This window comes from Petaurus breviceps, unplaced genomic scaffold (assembly GCF_028583685.1).
Source record: "Petaurus breviceps papuanus isolate PSGF00001 unplaced genomic scaffold, PetGlider_PUasm1.0 551, whole genome shotgun sequence".
In the NCBI taxonomy this organism is placed as follows: domain Eukaryota; kingdom Metazoa; phylum Chordata; class Mammalia; order Diprotodontia; family Petauridae; genus Petaurus; species Petaurus breviceps.
The window spans coordinates 19,354,708-19,362,321 of NW_027186372.1; the positions used below are offsets into that span (position 1 = coordinate 19,354,708).

Consider the following 7,614-nt stretch of genomic DNA (forward strand, 5'->3'; position numbering starts at 1 on the left):
TATCTATCTATCTATCTATCTATCTATCTATCTATCTATCTATCTATATTCCCTTCAACTATTTTCATACTGAGAAAAGTTTCATCATTTACAATTATTGTTTTTCCATGTAGGAATGTTAATAGTTCCACTTTGATAAGTTCCTTATGGTTTCTTTTCCCTGTTTACCTTCTCATGATTCTCTTGTTTGGATCTTGCATCTGGATGTCAAATTTTCTATTCAACTCTGGTTTTTTTCATCAAGAATGCTTGAAAGTTCTCTGTTCCACTGAATGACCATATCTTCCTCTGAAACATGATACTTAGTTTTACTGGGTGGGTGATTTTTGGTTTTAATCCCAGCTCCTTTGCCCTCTGGAATATCATATTCTAAGCCCTTTGATCACTCAGTGTAGAAGGTATCAGATCCTGGGTTATACTGCTTGTGTTTCCACAATATTCAAATTGTTTCTTCCTGGCTGCTTGTAATATTCTCTCCTTGATCTGGGAATTTCAGAAGCTGACTGTAATATTCCTAGGAGTTTTCTTTTTGGGATCTTTTTCAGGAGGTGATTGGTGGATTCTTTCAATCTCTGTTTTGCCCTCAGGTTCTAAAACATCAGGGCAGTTTTCTTTGAGAACTTCCTGGAAGATGATTTCTAGATTCTTTCTTTGATCATGGCTTTCAGGTAGTCCAATAATTTTTAAATTATCTCTCCTGGATCTATTTTCCAGGTCAGTGGTTTTTCCAATGAGATATTTCACATTGCCTTCTATTCTTTCATTTGTTTGGATCTGTTTAATAGCATCTTTATTTCTCATAAAGTCATTAGGTTCCATTTGCTCCAATCTAATTTTGAAGGAATGATTCTCCTCATCGAGCTTTTGAGATTCTTTTCCCATCTGTCAAATTTGGCTTTTTAAGGCATTCTTCTCCTCATTGCCTTTTTGAGACTCTTTTGCCATTTGAGTTAGTCTGTTTTTAAGGTGTTATTTTCCTCAGTCAGGCTGTTGACTCTCATTTTGTAATTTTCTTGCACTGCTCTCATTTCTCTTCCCAATTTTTCCTCCACTTCTTTTATTTGCTTCTTAAGGTCCTCTATTGTCTGTAACCATCTCGTATTTTCCTTTGACATTTTGGTGCAGGAGTTCTGACTTCACTTTCTTCCTCATGTCCCATGCTTTGCTCCTTTTTGTCCCCAAAATAGGAGTCTAATATTGGGTTCTTCTGTTTGCTTTGTTTCCTTTGCCTGGTCACTTTGCCACTCAATTACTTGACTTTTGGGCTTTATGCCACAGTAAGACTCTGCTATGAGACAGGGGAGTTTCCATCCCAAACACTAGGGTTTTCTCAGCTGCCAGAGGTATTAGTTGGGTGCCCTTGCTGAACCTTCCAACCGCTCTGGCAAGGTGGACCCATACCCCAGGACCTCCATCCTAGACTGCAATCCAGATCCAAGCAGGTTAAAGCAAGAGTGATTACCCCTCAGACTGGTTGCTTGGGCCCCCCTACACTCTGCAGGCCAGGAGCTGAAGCTGCCACGTGGCGCTGGCTGGCTGTGCCGGTCTCAGTGGCTTCTCACCCTGGGGGCAAAAGCCGAGTCACTCCCAGCTACTGGGTCCCAAAGTCCATACTGCACTGACCTCTCACTTTGTCCTTCACATCTATGTGTTGATAAATCTGGAAATGACCACAGCTGCTGGTGATCTGGAGTCCCTCCAGCCTGGGGCTGGTCAGGCCTGCTATGGGGCTAAAACCTTGGTGTGAAGCTGGGCTTGGCTCCCAGAGCGCTGTGCTGTCCAATTCCTGTGGGCCTGCTGGGCTGTCCTCAGCGGGAGGTTAGCTTTACTGTGTCATTTTGTGGGTTCTGCAGCTCCAGAAGTTTAGAGTCCACTTTTCCATGGATTGGGGAAGGTGGAAGCCTGAGCTGCAGGGAGGTCCTGCTTCTACTCCGCCATCTTGACCTCAAAGTGTTTTTTATGTATGTCATCTTGCTTAAATAATACAAAATGCTTTTGTGCTGCCAGCTATACAAGTCACAAACTAGTTTTATGGTGGGAAAGGATTATTGCTTCCTTGTGAGGGAGGAAATACTTGTCCAGAAATCTTAAGACTAGGTAGTGTTTTATTTACTGGAATTGAGTTTTAATATCAGGAATTATAGCAGTAATACTTTTGCATGTTAAACAGAAGAAGGAATGTGTCTTCTCTTAAGCAACTATGAGAGCACAGACACAAGAAGTCATTTAATCTTCTTTATCCCACCCAAGAGGCTCAGAAATATTTTGTTGAGTCAATGAGACCAAGTGATTATGGATTCTATGGTCATTTTATTAATCACCTTGCCAATGTCAGGCTCTGGAAGAAAATTAAGAAATCAGTTGTTTCCCCTTCTCAGTCCTTGGAAGCAGGGATCCCAGCCAGGGAGGATGACAGACATCGGGGCAACAGACATTAATCCCATTAGCATAGCAACACTGGAATTTACCAAATATAGAACTTGCTGAGTGTCATAGAGTAGAACTTCAATTGAGAAGTAAATTGGAAACTTTGGAGGCTCAAGGTGCCTTCTTTAAGAAAATAATTTTAGAAGTAGAAGGGATCAAGGAAAGAAGCTCATTCAAATATGTTTCCATGTTATAGGAATTTATAGGATTTAGAGCTGGAAGCAACCTTAGATCAACATCATCCTTTTAGCAAAATAGCAATTTGAGGCCTAACAAGGCTAATTGATTTTTTCAAAGTCATAAAATAGAAAGTGGCAGAGGAGGGATTTGAACCCAGGCCCTTTCCCCTGCTCTTTCTATTATACCACATCATATAGAATTATAGATATAGACCTTAGAGTGTACTGAGGCCAATTTTCCTCTTTTTATAGATAATGAAATTGAGGTATAGAGAAGTGAAGAGACTTGCCTATGGTCACACAGCTAATAAGTGTCTGGAATAAGACTTGAACTCAAGACTTCCTGTCTCTAGATTCAGATCTATGTACTGATCTGTCTAGAGGTCTCTTATTGTCTTAATGGGGAATTAATTTTGTAGTGAAAATTCTAAGGTTAGACAATTTAATAATTAAGGAGCTAAGAGAATTAACTCCAGGAGTAATACTACATAGAGAATTTATTCTGTTATTCTCATCCATTGTTAGATTCCTATTCAATGCAGAGGGTCAATTCCTTAAGGCAAGAAAGTGAGCTATGAAGAGGATAATGGGAAGTTATCACCTAGCAGAGGCCTAGGTCAATAGACCTTGTTTTCACGTCCCTTTTGTCTCTTCACTGACTGTGTGACTTTGGACAAGCTATTAATTTTCCCTGTGCTTTGATTTCCTCTCTGAATGAGACAATAAACCTTTCTCCACCATATAGAGAAGAATAATGGTAAGAATAATTAGAGAAAAGTATACAAACCTATGTTAATACAAGGATTTATAAGGATTGAAAGTCTCTAGGGTCTAAAAATCCCAGATAGTATTGTCATCAAGATTTTTATCATTTAAGACAGTCTTGATGCTGAAAAAAATATCAGTGTGTGAGAAAAGAATGAAAAAAGTTCACTGAAATATTTTTTTAAGTATAGAAGGCCAAAATGAATCACATGTAAGCAGGATGGCTTTGAAACTATGTACTGAATTTATTACATACTTAAAAAGAAAAGCAAGTGGCATATAATAGAGAGTCACAACTACACATGCAATGCTCTTTTTTCTGCTTTGTAGGTAAAAACGCCATTTAGTTGGTGTTTGTTTAGTTCAGAATAGAGAAAATTTGAAAAAATAAGAGTATGTCTCGTCTTAGTAGCTTCCCTTTCTTGTGAGGATTAGGCAGTTATTTTAGGCATATTATTAGGCAGCATAACACAGTGGTTAGGCAGTATTTAAGTCAGGATGTTATAATCATTTGATTTCCTGACCTTCTTAAAGCTTGCCCAGTCCCTGGGCAAGTTCCAGTCCCTGTTGACGCATTTTACCCTTTGTTAGAGATGCTTTCCTTCTCTGTCTCCATGTCTCTTTGTTTAACTATAGTTTTTACATTTATCTACTTTGTAGGGGAACTTGACAGTTTGGTATACTTGCTTTTCCTCACAGGTAATCTATTCTCAGGGTTATGAATGTATCTTCTTTTGCCTTAGCCATCACTTTTAGTGTGAACATGGCAATCATGAACCTGCTCTGTTGCTAAGCAACTACAGGGTGTTTAGTGTTCCCTGTTTAGCTTAGGTTTGTGTGGCTATTGTTGCACTGGGCTAAGCAAGTTACTTGATCTCTCTGAGTGTCATTTCCCTGGGTTGGGAGTGAGTTGAGAATAATAATAATACTTGTATTAACTATATCATAGAATTGTTGTAAGACCTCAACTAATATATGTGCAAAGTGCATTGTAAGTACTAAAGTTAATTTGAGCAACTATTATTTGGAGATGAGTTTCCTGTATTAAGTTTGTGAAATGTTTGCCTCATGACTAATGTCCACTGGCTATATGTGGTTAATATTGTAGTAATGTAATTGGATCAAGAGTGATACATTCTCAGCGAGTAAGAGCATCGACTCTAGTGTTGGGATGACCTGGGGATCAAATCCGGGCTCAGATACTCAGCACCACACCCAGAAATAACTGGCTGTGTAACCTTGAGCAAGTTACTTAACCCCGATTGCTTTTAAAGAAAAAGAGTGATACCAAATGGAAGAAATAGACAGGTAGTCAAGAAAACAGTTAATTTACTGTAATATAGATTAGTGACATGTGCAACCTTGTCACAGGACGGAGAGTCAGATCCTATACCACATTGTCAGCTATCTTCAGTGATGGATCTTTTAAGTGGATTAGAAAGTTGCACAAATACAGTTTGCTGGTATTTGATTGCAGACTCTCTTCTCTTTGGATGGGCAGTAAAATGGACAAGTGCTAAGTCTTAAAATAGACTCTATTACATCATAAAATTAAGTGCTAGAATCCAGCCATCAGCAAAGATAAAAATCCCAAGGTGACAAATGTCAGCACTTCTTTTGATTCAATTTATTCAGAGGGACATGAGCAGGGAGAACATGTTAAGGACACTTGGGATGTTTCAACTTAATATTAGGTCTGATGTTAACTGAACACTGAAAGGGCAACTCTTGGTCCACTACATCTCAATGTCCAGAGTACACGAAGTTCCATTAGAGAAACAGAAACATTGTACTTAGGTTGGGAGTAGAAGTGGCATTAGATGGGAAGAGAGGCAAAAACAGAAGTATATTTCCCTTATTCTTATCTTCCTTGGGGAATAGTTGGACAATTCTCTTAGCTAATTTATATTGTAGTTCACCAGTCCATAAACTGGAAATACTCTACTATACTTCATATGCACTGAAGAGAAAATAATTTAGTATAAATAATAAAGGATAGGAAGGATGGTATTTTCTAGTCATGAGAACTAGAAAAAAAAGTTATGTTAATATTTCCCTCTAAATAATTGTATCCACAGGCCCTGGCACAGTTTCTGTCCCAGACTTTATAAGCTGACTAAAATACTTGTTGACAGATTGATAATGATATATGGCAACCAGTCATGGATGAATGCAGTCTCTTAGGAAATGAAGTTGGAGACCACACAAAAAGTGATGGGAAGGGGAATGGTGGATGGGTGTGAGCAGGTTGGTATGTATTCTATACCAGAATTCTATAGGAGAAACCATGTGAAGGGTGTTGTCAAATACATCTGTGGTTGAAAAAGAAGATTGGCTTGTCTATGATGAGTACAAGGGGTAAACAGTAGACAGCCAACATTCCCCATTGGTATCCTGTACTCTTGCATTGTCAGGATAGTGAAGGACCCTCACAGATTGGATGAACCTCCTGTGGTGGATCTAGAAGGCATCACCAGCAAGAATTGTACATAAAAAGCAGTTTTTAGTGGGTTACAGACGAGTAAATAACCAGATCAATGAAAGTGTGGAACTTTTGGAGTACTGGAATCGTGGCCCTACCTATTACTGATGATCATGCTTAATGGCCTCGACATTCATGAGAGAAGAAAACAAGTCATCCATAGTTCAGAGCAATTAATTGGTGTTTCCCAAGATTACATAACTAGCAATGACAAAGCCGGGACTCAAAGCTGAAGTGGGTCATTTATTTCAATATCAGGAATACCTAGTAATATTACTTTACCAGAAATTAATATTTTATTGTTTATATACATATAAATCATGATATTCCTTCTATCTGACTTCTCTATCATTTCCCAGGGCACCACGACCCTTCAAGTTACCACAACCCAAAATCTTTTTTCAAAAAATAATTACTTATTTTATTTAAACTTTTGAAATCTTGATATTATCTTTTACAATATTTATTCTCACTCATGGCACATATCCAATCTGTGTCCAAGCATTGTTTTTTCTACCTTCACAACATATCTATGTGTAATTCATCTCCACTCCCATAGCCTTATACTCTTTTTGGCTTTAAATCCTCGTACAACTTGATCCCTCTCAACCTTTTCAGTCTTCTTACATCTTGCCCTCTTCCATGTACTCTATGTTTCAGAGTCTGTTCCTGATACATGCCAATCCCTCTCCTCAGTCTATACCTTTTCACTGACTGTCTTTCCTACCTATACTGCCTTCACTACTCACTTTTGACTTCTTTCATGATTCAAATAAAATCCAGACTTCTACAAGAGGCTTTTTCTTATTCTCCCTCTTCTATCCCCAGTGCCTTCCCTCTGCAATTACCTTCCATTTATAGCATATATATATATATCACTCTATATATAGACAATAATTTATGTATATGTGAATTTGTAGATGCATATGTATATAGATGTGCATATATAACTGTTTGCATGTTGTGTCCCCCTTTATATTAAAACTCTTTGGAGAGAGGGACTGTTTTGTCCGTGTATCCCTAGTGCATAGCAGAGTGATTGACACATGGTAACCACTCTTTAAATACTTAATGTTTGATTGATAAATTGATCTATTACTATCTAGCTGGAATGAATTTGCAAAAAAAAGAAGATTGCTTTATTCTATAATTTTGAAAGTCTTTCAAAATCACTTCCTTCTTCATTCCCTTTCACTTCCATCCCTACCCTATGGGATAACTGGGACATTTGGGGAAACTAGGTAGAGAAAAAAAGTAGAGTGCTGGACATGGAGTCAGGAAGACCTGAACTCAAATCAGACCTCAGACATTTACCAACTGTGTGACCCAGGGCATGTTATACAGCCTCTACCTCAGTTTCCTCATTTGTAATATATGATAATAATAATGCCTACCTAGGCATGATATATCTTCTATTATTGTACCTACCTAACCTACCAAGGTTATTGTAAGGATAAAAATGAGATAGTATTTGCAAAGCACTTCATAAATTTTAAAGCCCTATATAAATATTACTTATTATTTTTGTTATATTTCCATAATTCTATTTTAAAAGGTCTCATTTTTAATAAAGGGCAGAAAAATACAAGATGGCTTAAGCAACAAAAATCATTATGATTAATTTCCTTCTCCCATGTGTAGATATATAGGAAAATAGGTAAAGGGGAGAGAGACAGAGACAGAGAAAGAGACAGAGAGACAGAGAGAGACAGAGACACAGAGAGAGAGAAAGAGAGAGAGAGAGAGAGAGAGAGAGAGAGA

The 7,614-nt window shown here is 37.9% G+C and overlaps 1 long non-coding RNA gene across 1 annotated transcript in view; it reads left to right on the forward strand.

Moving 5' to 3' along the window:
* Nucleotides 1-7,614, forward strand: part of LOC138172693 (uncharacterized) — a 384,760-nt gene that overhangs the window by 307,871 nt on the left and 69,275 nt on the right. The window lies entirely within an intron of this gene.